Source organism: Lactuca virosa, chromosome 8 (genome assembly GCF_052849685.1).
Source record: "Lactuca virosa cultivar CGN04683 chromosome 8, Lactuca_virosa_CGN04683_v6, whole genome shotgun sequence".
Taxonomy (NCBI): domain Eukaryota; kingdom Viridiplantae; phylum Streptophyta; class Magnoliopsida; order Asterales; family Asteraceae; genus Lactuca; species Lactuca virosa.
Genome location: NC_136433.1, coordinates 122,550,089 through 122,566,851, shown reverse-complemented (window position 1 = coordinate 122,566,851; position 16,763 = coordinate 122,550,089).

Sequence of the window (16,763 nt, the reverse complement as noted above, 5' to 3'; positions counted from 1 at the left end):
CAACTTATACTCTGAAAGCCCAAAAGTCAAACAATGAACAAAAGCTCAACATATGGCCCAACTTTCCAAATTGGGCCCAAACTCCTCACATGGTCTTTCCTTAAGGCCCAACCATTTATTCTTGGTCTAACACTTGGCATTCTGATGGTCCAATATCTCATAATCATTCAAGGCCCAAACATGGCCCATCTATGGCCCAATTTTCCAAATTGGGCCCAAGCCTTTCCAATGGGCCTTATCTTAAAGCCCAATTCAATATTCTAGTCCATATACTTATTCTTGGATGGTCCATCAATAGCCTAATCACCAAAGCCCATCAAAAGGCCCAACTCAAGGCCCAAACCAAATTAGGGTTTTTACATAAAATGATGATTAGGGTTAAGTGTTCTCACTTAAAACATTTAGGACTTAACCCATTAAGTCCATTACTCTACTAGGCCAACATACAATGGAATCGACATAAGTCCACTGGTCCAAACACGGGTCCCGACAATCCAAAACTAACATTTTCTTAAATTAGGGTTTTCTAAACCCTAATTAGGGTTTCTAACCCAAGCATATGCCAATTAGGTCCAAGATTAAGTTATTCGGGTTGATTAGGGTTTCACTATGTCGAGCACCACCCACTGCCACCTCGGGCGGTGGTGGTCGACGGTGGCTCACGGCGGCAGCCACCACCTCACGGTGGTGGCGGTGATCTTCTTCACTAAGAAAAGTTGATATAACATTCACCACTAAAACACACACACACACACACACACAACCACCACCATACGGTGGCTAGTGGTGGCGAAGCGGTGGCAGGAGGCAGCAGCCACCACCTCACGGTGGTGGTGGTGGGTTTTCCGGCCAAACAATCCCATACCACATCATGAACGCCGAAAACAGCAGGTATCCTCGAGCACACACCCATCCATACACACACAGAAACCTCCCACGGTGGCTGGTGGTGGCAAAATACGACAGAAAGCGGCAAAAGGGAGTAAAGTGGCGGTAGCTACCATGGTTGGCTGCCATGGTGGTCCGCTAGCATTCCGGACAACAGCACCCTCTATGTTACACTGAAATATACAAAAATGGGCGGAACACTTACCAAGCTGATGTATTGTATCTCCTTGGAGGTGGGCGATGGCGTAGAAGCAACAAATGAATGGGAAATCCTCACCGCAACAGAGGCGACGCCACCAGACGGCACCAACGAATGTGAGGTGAACGACCGGCGATGGCGGTGGTGTGGCAGACGGCGAGTAGGAGGGAAGAAAGTCTGCACAACCGAGAACAATAGCAGTAGCAGCAGCAAAGCGTTTTCCCCCGGCAGTCCGTCTTCATCGGCAGCTGAGCAGCGGCGGCTTCCGGCTTCTTGACGGAGGGGTAGCGACTGGTTCACCTCGATCTTCGTTGGCGGCTGGCAATAGAACTAGGGTTAGGTTTTTGGTTGCTTCCTTAAAAAGAATCCATGAGGAAAAGGGTGACGGGTTATGTCCTGTTCTTTTACAACTTTCACCATTTATTCAAATTCAGTCCCTCTGTAACACCAGTCAAATTTAGATCAAAAATAAATTGTTCAAAAATCTTAATTGGGATAAAAAAAGTGGTAGAGATCATAACTAGGTTTCCGTACATATAAAGAACGCCGAAATCCGAGTTATAATGAAGAAGTTATGACCAATCGAAGATCTACGACAGAACTGGCACAACGTTGTGCGACGTAAAAAGTGAGTTTACAATCAAATGATTTTTAACCTTAACAATCAAAATGAAAGTCGTAGAATACATTAAACCGAGAGTTTACATAAAAACAACGTCCAAATCTAACTTCGTATTAGGAAGTTATGATTTTTCTAAGAATCGGCATAGGAGCACACAACCCGAAACTCGAATAAAGATCGAGTGATTTTTAGCCGAAACAACCTAAACGGGAATCGAAGATCTTATCAAAAGAAATCCAACGGTAAAAAGACAGACGAAAACGAACGTCGGATGAAGAAGTTATGAATTTTTAACGGGCTTTTCTTCTCCCGGCCTGTTAAAAATATAACTTTGAAAATAAAGTCAAAATTAGCCGACGGAGTCTAAACGAAAGTTGTAGAGCTTAATCTCACCTACGTCTAGATATAAAGAACGTCAAAATGGAGCTCATATTCAAAAGATATTAATTTTTGAAGTTTGTAAAATACAAGTGCGCCCCGCGTACTGATTTACGACCAGCGTACTCATGAACATGGCCTTGGATTGACCACGTCGCCCCTCCGTCGCATGCATACATATACCAGCCACGTCCGAAGCTTGGTAACCAAAGATGCACAACGTATCAACGAACGCAACGCGTACGAGGCTACGCCCCGCGTACCGGAACGCCCAACGTTCTTCGCATGTACGCCCAGCGTACGAGGACCAGTTCCACCCTATAAATAAGATGCGAGGGTATCCGGAATTGTTTAGAAAATTTCAAACTCTTTCATCTCTCATACCCTCTATAACCTCTCTAGGCTACCCCGAAGCCCCGATATCATATCCCGAGACACCAGGAGTCAGCAAAAATAGAGTCTTTCGGTTTCTAAGCCCGACCCCCGCAAGGCCCGATTTTTTAGAAATAAAGCTTTCCAGCAACGAAGTGCTGCTCAATTCTTCAAGTGAGTTCATACCCCTATAATCTACCTTTTTAATGATTTTAAATGCTTTTTAGGGGGGGGGGCGGTGGGAATACAAGTTGAACACAAGATAATTGTGTTAATAATTACATCACATAAACGATTTCCTTATGCTTTGAATCTTTATTTTTACAATAAAGGATTACCCAATACTACCATAATGACTTAAAGTCATGTGAACTCTTTTCAAAATCACATACACTCTTTTAAGATACGGTTAAATTCTTTTAAAATGTATTTATAACTCTTTTAACTTATAATTGTCAAAATCATGTTCATATATATATATATATATATATATATATATATATATATATATATATATATATATATATATATATATATATATATATATATATATATATATATAAGTATATAAATAAGACTTAAAGGGCTTAGGACTAATGAGTTGCCTTATTTCCTTTTCCTTGTTTGGATGTGGGCTTAAGGTGGGGTTATTTGTCCGAAGGCCGTTTCCTTCTTAATTATATATATTATACATATGGGAATATAAAGGTTACCTCAATCGGTATCATTACCTTTGTATCATGCTGAGCAAAGGGGTACTTTTAGCATAAATCACACTAATCAGATAGAACGTATAAATTATAATAGGTATAATTTATGAAACAAAAGAGAATTCTATTTTCTAGATAAGTATGCGAGGTTTAAACTACTTTGTCAAGAAAAGGTTATAATTCAATCTTTACTAAAACTAAAATGTGATAGTACGTATTCAGGACATAGCAATACTTGCTATGTTACATTCTTGTAACCAGAGTCTCCTGGAGGGAGAGCGGCCATTGTATGTATAGATCTATACGAGACCAACAATCCCACATCCCGACTGCTAGGTACAGTCCGGCAGATCAGCCATGGGGTGACAAATGTCACATATTCAGTTTTGACGCCAGTAGGTCGTCGTGTTCATTCTAGTCCAGCATGGTTACAACTTTATCACATTTTAAACCCTAATTAACCAGGTTAATATTAGGGTAGTTATTCTTCAGTAGTTTATTTTTAAGAAATACTACTATATTAATCACTTTCCACCAACAAAACGGAACGCTTTTATGGGGATTTAAAAGTACTTTACGAAACAGTTTTATGGGGATTTAAAACTACTTAACGGAACGGTTTAATGGGGATTTAAAACCACTTTTCACCATCAAAACGGAAAACATTCTTCTCATAATTTTATGGATAGTTAAAATTATGTTTAACCTTATTATAAGTACAATATAACTTAAATGGAACGATTTTATGGAATTAAAACTACTTATCAGTTGTAAAGAAGAAAATATAGGATTTTCTGGAGGAACCAGTTAACTTGTCCAATAACTTAGAGTATACTTCATATAACTAAAATACTTATGAACTCACCAGCTTAAATGCTGATCTACTCATTCAAAATAACTTGTATTCTCAGGAATCCAGTAGACAGGTACACTCCCGGATCTTTTGAGAAGACAGCTTAGTACCGTGCTGCGTCTTTTTTCTTTTACCATATCTACTTTTATGTTTGAATATGTAATGTTTAAACACTTATGTAAACAGAACAACATAGGCCTTACAACATTTGTTTATATCTACTGGCCTATAATCCGTAATCGCTCATCATGTCATCCAACTATACTCTTGTGCCACTACCTGTAATCTAAGAAACTGAGTGGGTCAAGCTGGGGAGCCTGGTGAGCACATAGGGTTTTCAACCCACAATAAAAAAACTTATTAATTTCATCAAACCAATTAACTCGATTACCCGTTCCCGTTATCCTCACTTTACGTCCCTAAAGCATCTATTATAAGGGACCTAGCCTAAGGATTTTCGTCGGGGTGACAACACTGCTTTGGGGATTCCTCAACAATTTATGTCAAATAAGGAAACCATGTGGGGGATGGAGTAATGCTGGTGAACACTAAGTTCAAATAAATACCTACAGGTTGCGAGCCTGCTAGCGTTCCACTAGACCGTCTAGAAAAGTATGTGGTCGTCATCTATACTCCGCTAGATGACTGGATCAACGTCAACATCGAGGCCTCTCATCATTTTATTTCATCACACACTAACTATTATATCTATCCATGTTTTACCCAACACATTTTGTAGATATAAAATACATATACAGTTTAAATCGTTTAAAACATATATAAAATCGATCATCCAGCATAGACAGCAAGTATTCAGATAATATGCACACATAGCACGTAATTTTATATAAAATACTTCATATCTATGTGTAAGATGAAAATAATTATGCACTCATTTATAGCGTGCTTTAATAGAATCTATCTAGAAACGGTCATCGGTTCGTGATCATCAGGCTCGGGACGGGGAATGGCTTCAGCAAACGAGAGAGAGAGAGAGAGAGAGAGAGAAAAGAATTGGGTGCAAGGAAGCTTAGGGTCGAAATGGATATTTATAGGCTGATTTTTGGCCTCTCACGTCGTGAGAATTCATTGCTCACATCGTGAGCCATGCCTGCTCACCCCGTAGACTTGCCATTTGCGATTATATCTCCGAAACGTGTCCGACCGACTTCTCACGTCATGAGAAAGATAAGCTCACGTTGTGAGCTTTCAAGTGTCATCCCATAGACTTCTCAGGTGTTTTCTAGGCTCGATTACTGTCCATTTGACTTCTCACATCGTGAGAATTAATGCTCACGTCGTGAGTCCTGTCAGATTAGGGTTTCTGACACGTGTCATGCTCTCAGACAGCGACATCTTCGGAAGGCCATAACTTGTGCATACAAGCGCCATTTTTGACGTTATTTATATCCACATGAAGGTGGAGACGTAATCTACAACTTTCATTTAGAACCATTAGGCTAAAAAGTACTCTGTCGTAAACTTAATTTTTACGATTCCCGGTGTCGTGTCGGTTTTGTCGCGAAACTTCGAAAGGTTATAACTTCTTCGTTATAACTCGGATTTTGGCTCTCTTTATATCTCCAGAATCCTTGTCATGACCAATACAACTTTCTTTAGAGATATCGGGTTTATCTAACATTTTATTTTGGCGCTTATTTTTATTCTTAATTTATTATATCTTTATTAACAAGTAAATAAGCACATAATTCACATAATATTCACATAATTCCTCTGTATTACTTCAAAATGAGTTACAATGGTTGACCCTATCTATTACATCATCTCACTAATGCTTATCCTGAAAGACGGGCGTTATAATTCTCTCCCCCTTAGGTTGATTCCGTCCCGGAATCATGCATCAGCAAACAAATGTGGATAGCGACTCATCATGTCACTCTCTGTTTCCCCGGTGAAATTTGGCCCATTCGTATGTTTCTAGCGCACAAGCACTAAGTCGACCATCTTTTGTCGCAGCTTCTCAGTCTTACGGTCAACAATCGCCTCCGGCTCTTCGATTAGCCTCTTATTTTCATCCATCCTTAACTCTGAAATTTGAATTATGTCGGGAACTTCTCCCGTGAACTTCCTCAAATAACACACATGGAAAGTGTTATAAATACCATCTAGTTCTTCTGGTAGTTCTAGCTTGTAAGCGTGGTTCCCAATCCTCTGAAGAACTTTGAACGGTCCAATGAACGTTGGACTCGACTTTCCTCTTTTTCCGAATCTTATAAGTCCCTTTCACGGTGTGACTTTAAGGAAAACCGAAGCTCCAACTTCGAATGTCATTGGTCGTCGCTTTTTGTCAGTATAGCTCTTTTGACGATCCTGAGCTGCTAACATCCTTTCCCTAATTTCCTTTAACTTTTCAGTAGTCTGATGGACTATTTCGGGGCCCAAGAACTGCTTTTCTCCAACTTCAAGCCAACATGGCGGCGTCTGACACTTCTGCCCATATAAAGCTTGATAAGGTGCCATCTTGATGCTCGAGTGGAAACTATTATTGTAGGAAAACTCTACCATAAGTAACTGCTCATCCCAGTTACCTTGGAATTCCAGCGTACATGCTCTCAACATATCTTCCAGTGTTTGAATCGTTCTTTTGCTCTGACCATCAGTCTGCACATGGTAAGCTGTACTTAAACACAACTTCGTACCCATTTCCTATTGTAGACTTCTCTAAAACCATGAGGTGAAACGACTATCACGATTTGATACAATCGTTATAGGAACACCATGAAGTCTCACAACTTCCTTCACGTAAACATTTTCAAGCTTATCCAGAGACCATCTCTCATTGGCTGCTATGAAGTGTGTACTCTTAGTGAACTGATCTACGACCACCCAAATCATGTTGTGACCGTTCTTTGTTCTGGGTCGTTTAGTCACAAAATCCATGGTTATGTCTTCCTATTTACCCATGGGTACATGTAAGGGTTCTAAACTCCCATACGGTTTCTGATGTTGTTCTTTAACTCTTGCACAGGTTACACACTCGGCCAAATACTTTTCAACATCGAGCTTCATCGTCGGCCACCGGTAGTAGGGTTTTAGATCCCTATACATTTTAGTGCTACCGGGATGAATCGAGTACATGGTCTTATGAGTTTCTTCCATCAAAAGATCTCTTAGTCCTCCCGTCTTAGGTACCAAAATCCTATTTTGGAATACCTTAAGTCCTTGACTGTTTGTACCGAACACTAACGTTTTGCCCAAACGTTCTTCCTTTCGGTCATTTTTCTCCAAAGCTTCTTCCTGAGGATGTTTTCCACAATCGTTGAGACAACTTCTATTCTTAACGCTCTTGGCCTTTTTCTCTCAAAGTTTACTTTTCGACTTAGAGCATCAGCTACAACATTTGCTTTACCAGGGTGGTAAAGTATTTCACAGTTAAAATCTTTCAGTAATTCTAGCCAGCATCGTTATCTCATATTCAATTCCTTCTGATTAAAGAGATACTGGAAACTCTTATGATCAATGAAAAGTTTTCACTTTGTGCCATAGAGATAATGCCTCCATATCTTTAGGGCGAATACTACCGCTGCCAACTCCAGGTCATGAGTGGGGTAGTTCTTTTCATTCTCTTTCAATTGACGAGATGCATACTCTATCACCTTTTCTCTTTGGGTCAGAACACAACCCAATCCAACTCCAGACGCATCGCTATAAACTACAAAGTCTTCAACTCTGTCGGGTAGAGAAAGAATCGGTGCTTCACATAATTTCTTCTTTAGCTTATCGAATGCTTCTTTGTGCTTATCACTCCAAGTATAAGTAGCTCCTTTTTGGTTCAAAGCTGTCAATGGAGCAGCTATCGAATAAAATCCTTGGATAAACATTCGGTAATATCCAACTAATCCCAGAAAGCTTCGGATCTCCGTGGGAATTTTCGGTCGTTCCCACTTCATTACATCTTTGATCTTTTTTGGGTCAACCGTTATTCCATATTGGTTAACCACATGAACCAAGAATTGGACTTCTCGAATCCAAAAATCACATTTGGAGAACTTTGCATACAGTTTCTCTTTCTTCAATAATTCTAACACTTCTCGTAGGTGCTTTCCATGCTCCTCCAGGCTTTTTGAGTAAATCAGAATGTCATCTATGAACACTGTCACAGATTTATCGAGGAATGGTTTACAAACCCTGTTCATCAAATCCATGAATTCTGCTGGAGCATTGGTTAGTCCAAACGACATAACCAAGAACTCATAGTGTCCATATCTTGTTCTGAATGCAGTCTTCTCAATGTCCTACTCTTTCACCTTCAGCTGATGATATCCTGACCTAAGATCGATCTTTGAGAAATAGCTCGAACCTTGTAGCTAATCGAATAGGTCATCAATCCTCGGCAATGGGTACTTGTTCTTTACCATTGCCTTGTCCAGCTCTCTGTAGTCTATACACATTCTCATACTTCCATCCTTCTTCTTTACGAATAACACCGGAGCTACCCAGGGTGATGAACTCGGTCTAATGAAAATATTGTCCAACAACTCCTGAAGTTGCGTCATAAGCTCCTTCATCTCAGTTGGTGCTAATCGGTATGCTGCTTTTCCTATTGGTGTCGTTCCTGGTAACAAGTCTATCCGAAACTCTACTTGTCTATCAGGCGGTAATCCGGGAAGACCTTCGGGAAAGACTTCTGGATAATCACATACGACGGGTATACTTTGTACCTCCTTCTTCTTCTTCGTAGCATCAATCACAAATGCCAAGTATGATGTGCACCCTTTGGACAAACATTTTCTAGCTTTTATCAGGGAAATGATTCCAAAATTTACTTTGTGTTTGTCCCCGTATACCATAAATGACTCTCTTCCAGGTGGGTTTACTCTCACCATCTTCTTCTTGCATAGTATCTCGGCATCGTATGTACTAAGCCAATCCATTCCCAGTACGATGTCAAAACCATTCAACTTAATGGGCAATAACTCCTCGTGGAATTCGTTCCCATTCAAGTCGATGACTATGTTTTTAATGCAATTACTAACAAGTATGAACTTGCCACTGGCAACTTCTACAACTAGTGCATTATCAAGTTTATCTACAGGCAATGCTAGTCTTCCACCAAACTTATGTGATATAAAGGATTAGTTTTCTCCTGAATCAAACAATATATTGGCAGGCAATCCATTTACAAGAAAGGTACTTGAAGTGACATATGCTTCATCCCTTGCTGCTTCTAGTGTCATCTGGAAAGCTCTCGCCTTCGGCCTCGGTGGAATGTTGGGCCTTGCTATCTCCTTCTTCTTCGGGGTAGTCTTTCAAAATGTGCCCTTCCTCGTTACATCCATAGCACACCCTCTTTTTGGATGGACACTCGTTGGCGTAATGCCCAGTCTTCCCACACTTGTAGCAGTTCACATCCTCGCTAGATTTCCCGAAGTTCTTCTTTTTGCACTTCTCGCACCATTTTGCTTCGTTTACTCCTCCTCCAAACTTTCTTGATTCAGACTTGCTCTTCTTATTGGGCCTTGCAGACCCTTCAAATTTCCTTTTTTTCCCAACCTCAATCTTGTTGGCAGCTCTTCCTTTAATCATATCTTCAACAGACTTGGCAGCCCAGATAACTACCTCTAGAGTAGGTGCCTGACGTACTTGTACCGCATACTCCCATGGAAGTCCCTTTGCATACTTGTCAATTTTCGTCATCTTGTCTGGGACAAGGCGCAAAGCAAACTCCATTTTATCTGTGAAGTTGTTGGTGTATTCATCGATCGACATGCTTCCTTTCTTCAAAGTTAGGAGTTGGTTCTCTAGCTCGAGCAGGTTTTGGGCTAAGCGGTACTTGCGCTTGAGTTGCACCAAAAACTCTGCCCACGTCACTTGCAGGGGATCGTTGGGGCTTAGAGTCTTCCCGAGGGTGTTCCACCAACGAACAGCGCCTCCTATGAACTGATGTACTGCAAACGTGGTTTGTAGCTTGCCTTTGCAACCACATGTCATGAAGGATAATTCAATCTCTGAGATCCAATCCATAAATCAGATCAGATCTTCCTTCCTAGTGAAATTCTATGGCTTGCAAGTTAGAAAATCTTTGTACTTGCATCCATTTCTTTCGACCCCGTCATCTTGGTTGTTCCTCCTAATCATTGGCGGATCAGCTTGACCGATCGTCCTCCTGTAGTTTCCCTCCTCTGACTGCCCATCATTCAATTCGGGCTGTTCAATAGGCATCGTAGTTTCGTCCCTATCTTGTAGCGGTAATCACCTTGTCTCCTCCGTTTGACGATCCAACATCATCTGGATCATTGCTTGTACCCCGGCCATCGTCATTGGCTCGGGTGCAGCTACTACAACATGTACTTGCTCAATCACTTAGGGTTGAGGCTGTTGATTCCTGTTTCCATTTGCATTTCCAACTCCACTTCGGGTTCTTGCTATTTTGATCTATACACCAAATAAGGTGAATTTAGATCTTTATTTTCGATAGACATTTAAATCATCCTTATCACTCCGAAACGTTTACATGTTAGTTCTAATATCGTATTCGAACGCTTAAAATCCTGAACACATAAGGTTTCCAGATCCGGTCGGCAACAGACCATAGATCAGAACAAATAATAGGATATAAGTCATCCTTACAGCTATAACATAAAGCATTTATCACATAAAAGCATTTTAGGCACCTTTTCTAAAATAAACTAGTGCTTGTATCTAAAATATAGTAGACACTCATCTCACAATCATTGCTTAGCATTCTATGTTTAAGACTAGAAATCCTACAAATTCCTAGTTCGCTTAAACTAATGCTCTGATACCAACTGTGACATCCCCAATTTCACGGCCAGAAAAGACCGATTTGTTTATGCTTTGTTTGAAAATCAGAGTAACCATTTAAAGAAAAGTGTTGCGGAATTTTTGCCTAAAATAAAATATGATAAAGATTTTGTTGGATTTGGTGTCTAAGCCTATAACTATAACTGGTATGTACTTGACCCGATTGTAGCATGGTCCCTTGTTGGGTTGCTTTCATCAATGCAAATTTGATAGGAAGGATTTTTAAGGATAAGGTTATTTGTGATTTATTAATATATTACAAGTATAATATATTAATATTATTTAATTAGTATTGGTCAAGAATCAATTTGGAATTAATTTTGTGATCAAAAGAGACTAATTAAATATATGGGGATTGATTATGTAAATCAATGATTCTTGTAATGTGGACTAATGATCCATGACCACATGATTGGGCTAAACCAATAAGATAATCCATGGAATGTCCATGGAGGTTAACCCATGGAGCATAAGAATGTGAAAAGTCATGGAGCATTAGGGTTTACAAAGTGTAACCCTAGTGTTTGCCACATTATAAATAGTGCCCCACATATGCCAAAATCGGCTACACACTCTTTAGAATCAACTATCTTATTCTCCTAAAACCTCCTCTTGCATTTTGGTGTTTGTGAACCAATAGAGGCGTCACACTTGAGTTGCTCAAGCTTTCAAAGGTCAAGAACTCTACCCTACTCAAGAGGTAAGCATCCAAACTAAGTTTTATATTATATAGCTTCAATTGTATGCTAGTTAGGGAGAATGCTTTGGAAAAAGAAAATGCATGTATAATTAGAGAAAACATAGATCCAAAGCATTTAGGGTTGCATGTGCACCATAGAAGTGTTATAGTGCTCAAAACCCTACAGTGGTATTAGAGCCTAGGATTGTTTTCTATTATATTTGGTGCTTACTAGTTTTTCAAAGCTGAAAAAGTCAAAAAATTTTTGCCTCTGACTGGTGAACTCGCTGAGTACATGAACAGACTCGACGAGTACACTCAGTAACATAGCAACTCGGCGAGTCCAGTTAATGTACTCGACGAGTTGAAGGCTCTGTGTGCAGAATGTCGAGTTTCTTGGCCTTGTTTGGATTTGGAACACTACGACAAACTGTTTTGGATCATTGGAAATGTTTTTTATGAAATGGTAGTCATTGTACTCATCCAACCACAAGATAATTGTCAAAGTTTTAAAAGAATTGTTGTGATATGTTTTTTATATGATAAACAAATTTGCTTTCAAATTGTTGACTAGAAATTATCTTGATTATGAGTTTAGTTAGATCATAGATTATGTGATAATTTTAGTTGTTAGAGTAATGATCTAAATGCATTTTATTGACCTCCATAACTTGTCCTCAAGTTATGGAAAATGAAAGGTCTCATACATTAAAATCCTATTAAACTCATAAGTTATGAATGTGAAGAGTTGTAACACCCATAAAATCATGCCAAATTTGAACTTTTAAAAACATTTCACAACCATTAAATCATTACAAACTTGTTTTCAAAATGTATAATATCGGGTTTTCCCAGAAACATAAACAAAACATGAGGAGCTGTACGATCACGCCTTTGCCTTGCCGTGATCCCCTGATGTACCTGAAACGATAAACCGAAAATGTAAGCCCGAAAGCTTAGTGAGTTACCCCCAAAATACCAAACTCATATAACCATAATCATATCGTATCAATAAATATATAACAACATGCATAACGAGCCTTCAGCCTGACTGGACCGCCTTCCATGGCCTACAGGCTATCTCGATCACTCCCGAGCCTTCGGCATGACTGGACCGCCTCGCAGGGCCTACAACCTTTCCGGACTGCTCACCGGGTATGTTGGCCTACAGCACAAAGCAGGACCGCCTCAACCCAACCCCCAATCGACAAACATGTGCATATAAATATCATACGCTAGCTCATATCATATAACAGTCAAACCGATCTAGCAGATCACTAATCATAGCAACATCCCAATAATCGGGGTACAGACCTAACCGGTCACTAGCATAGCATCATCCTATAATCAGGACACTGACCTAACCAAGTTACTAAGAATAAGCATATCACCATCCTAACTACCAGGATGTAATCAATAAACATATCATGCCATAATCCGGATATGAATCCATAAAGGGTCGGCCTTGGTGCCTTAGACCCTATTGATATAGTGAGGATAACTCACCTCGCAACTGTCGACTCGAAAGATAAGCTCAACCTCTCGGATCACCGACACGAACTCCACCACCTATAGTTACCATAAAACCATTTCCATAAATTTCCCAAAATACCCCCAGAGGTCAAACTGGTCAACCCTTGGTCCATGTCAAAGTCAACGGTCCATGTTAACCCAACTCGTCGAGTGCATCTAGCAACTCGTCGAGTTCTTTAAGAGTTCCGAAAATCATAAAACCCTCACTGACTCCCCGAGTTTCCGACCAACTCGTCGAGTCTATGCGTTTCCAAAAGTCGGGAAAACCCTAGTTGACTCATCGAGTCACCCTACTGACTCGTCGAGTCCACGACAATCTTCATCGGACTCGCCGAGTTGACCATGCAACTCGCCGAGTCCCTTCAGTCCATATCCATACAGATGCTTATTAAGTTATCTTAAGTTTCCATATTGCAGATCCAGCTTCCCAATGCATGTTTATCACATAAAGTTGCAAACTTTACGTGCATGCAAGGCTCTAAAGTCTTATAATGACAAAAACAAGCTTGTAATGGAGTTTTACACTTGAGAAGAGGTTCATACTTGCCAAAGCTGAATACTTTATGGACTTAGAGACCAAGGAGAGTCCAGATCTGAAGTTACAACTTCAGACCTTAGCTTATACCCATGAATGGCTTCTTATTATGCTAGAAAATCCCTAATCTTTAACCAAATGAGATCTAGAATGAAATGAGGTCAAGGTAACGACTTGATACCTTCCACTAGATGCCAACTGAGGTAGATATCATATCCCGACAAGTTCCTTGCTTCTAGTCACTTGATCTCCAAGCTCTTCTTACCAAGAATCCTCTTCCAAAGCATAAAACACACAATGGAGCACACACACACGTATTAGGGTTTTGCTGAGCTCTCCTGGTATCTATATGGTGTGCTTCTCCTCCGTAGGTATATTGAATTCCTGAGCCGTCTTACTTCCGATTCTGACACTAATCCCCATTACTTCATAATGAAGAGTTTGAATCCCGGAAGTTCATGCGAACCTCTCATTGGTGTCCTTAATAGGGTAAGGGAACTAAATGATTTCTATAGTTTCTTTACTTTTCATCTGTTTCTTTCTCGAAGTTCTCTTAATGTAACTCTGTTGGATCCTCCTTGACTCTTCTATTGAATGCTGGAGTGACTACATCTATCTAAGGGGTTTATACGAGAATAGGAATGTCTAAAGAATCTATGAGAAAAATTAAATTTTTTACGAAGGTGATCCTTTCCGGTCTTTCTATAATCACATAGTGTGTACCGATCATATATAATCCAGATCAAATAGACCTTCGAATAAGTAATCCTACTTTAAAACCACATCCAAACAAGAAAAAGGGAGTAGAGTGAAAATCACATATTCTAAGTCTATAAAGTCTCAACTATATATAACCTTAAGGTAAACACTTAGTAATTATAAACCTACCAGAAAAGTCTTTTAAAATTTCCCAAAAGTTTATTTATGGCACCTCAAATACTCCTATGGTATTTTAATTATATGATTGATACTTGAACTTCTTGATATATGAAGTTAATAATTTTTCAGTTTTGTTGCTATATCATCATAAAATACTCCTATAGTATTTTAAACTTTATGTTTGATTCTAGAATTCTTCTGGTATCTAGGTAAGTTTTAGACTTGTTGCAACACTACGATCACTCCCAAACACATGTTGGTCATATCTCAAATAAATATAGTTGATCAGGCTATATTGATCCCATATATGATTACATAAGTGTCCAGGTTTAACTGTAATGTCCAACATCCATATACTTTTGTTTTGTTCGTCTTGTGATACTCGTTATTGTATATATATTCTGCATGTACTTATACTTTTATAAAATATTGTTATATTTTAAAGTATAACTCTTGGTCAGAGTGTTTTTATCCCAATGTGTTTGTAGTTGTATATCTTTTATGACTGATATACTGAGTTCACTAATAACAATGCTCTGATACCCATCTGTCACACCCCCAAATCAGAATGGCGGAAACGTTCGGGGGCGTAGGACGTCATGTCAAGTATCACAACACATGCATTATAGTAATCAAAGTACAAACAACCATTGCATTAATAAGTATAATTTTTACATAAGTGTTTAAACATTACATATTCAAACATCAAAGTAGATATGGTAAAAGACAAAAGACGCAACACAGTACTAGGTTGTCTTCTCAAAAGCTCCGGGAGTGAACCTGTCTACTGGATTCCTGATAATACAAGTTATTTTGAAAGAGTAGATCAGCATTTAAGCTGGTGAGTTCATAAGTATTTTAGTTATATAAAGTATACTCTAAGTTCTTGGAAAAGTTCGTCGGTTCCTCCAGAAAATCCTATATTTTCTGATGTGATAAAATGATAACCATAATGGTTCCCCCTACACTTACTTACTTTATACTAGTTATATATAACCTAATATCGAACGGACAGTTAAATGTGTGAATCTGCCCTAAGTCCACAACCAAACAAGGAACAGGAAGTAAGGCGGAAGTCACACATTCCACTGCCAATCAGATATTACTTATATATAACTCTGATGTATAAACTAAGGAATTATAGAATTAACCATTTAAGGTCCTTTATGTTATACTAGTTTTGAGAAAGTGACTGATTACGCTCCAGAAAATCCTATATTTTCTGCTTTCAACTGATAAGTAGTTTTAATCTCATAAAACCGTTTTATTTAAGTATTATTGTACTTAAAATAAATTTTAACATAATTTTAACTATCCATAAATTATAAGAAGAATATTTTCCTTTTTGTTGGTGAAAAGTTGTTTTAAATCCCCATAAAATCGTTCTGTAAAGTAGTTTTAAATCCCATAAAATCGTTCCGTTTTTTATGGAAAGTGATTAATACAATAGTATTTCTTAAAAATAAACTACTAAAGAATAACTACCCTAATATTAACCTGGTTAATTAGGATTTAAAATGTGATAAAGTTGTAACCATGCTGGACTAGAGTGAACACGACGACCTACTGGTGTCGAAACTGAATATGTGACCTTTGTCACCCCATGGCTGGTCTGTCGGACTGTAGCTAGCAGTCGGGATGTGGGATTGTCGGTCTCGTATAGATTTATACACACAATACCCGCTCTCCCTCCAGGAGACTCTGGTTATAAGAATGTAACATAGCAAGTATTGCTATGTCCTGAATACGTACCATCACATTTTAGCTTGAGTAAAGATCGAATTATATCCTTTTCTTGACAAAGTAGTTTAGACCTCGTTTACTTATCTAGAAAATAGATTTCTCGTTTGTTTCATAAATTATACCTATTATAATTTATACGTTCTATCTGATTAGGATGATTTATCTTGAAAGTACCCCTTTGCTCAACATGATACAAAGGTAATGATACCGACTGAAGTAACCTTTTTAATTCTCATATGTATAATATATATAATTAAGAAGGAAACGGCCTTCGGACAAATAACCCCACCTGAAGCCCACATCCAAACAAGGAAAAGGAAATAAGGAAACTCATTAGTCCTACGCCCTTTAAGTCTTATTTATATACTTATACATATATGAACATTATTTTGACAATTATAAGTTAAAAGAATTATAAATACATTTTAAAGAGTTTAACGGTATCTTAAAAGAGTTTATGTGATTTTCAAAAGAGTTCACATGACTTTAAGCCATTATGGAAGTATTGGGTAATCCTTTATTGTAAAAATAAAGATTCAAAGCATAAGGAAATCTTTTATATGATTGATATCACATGTATTCACTA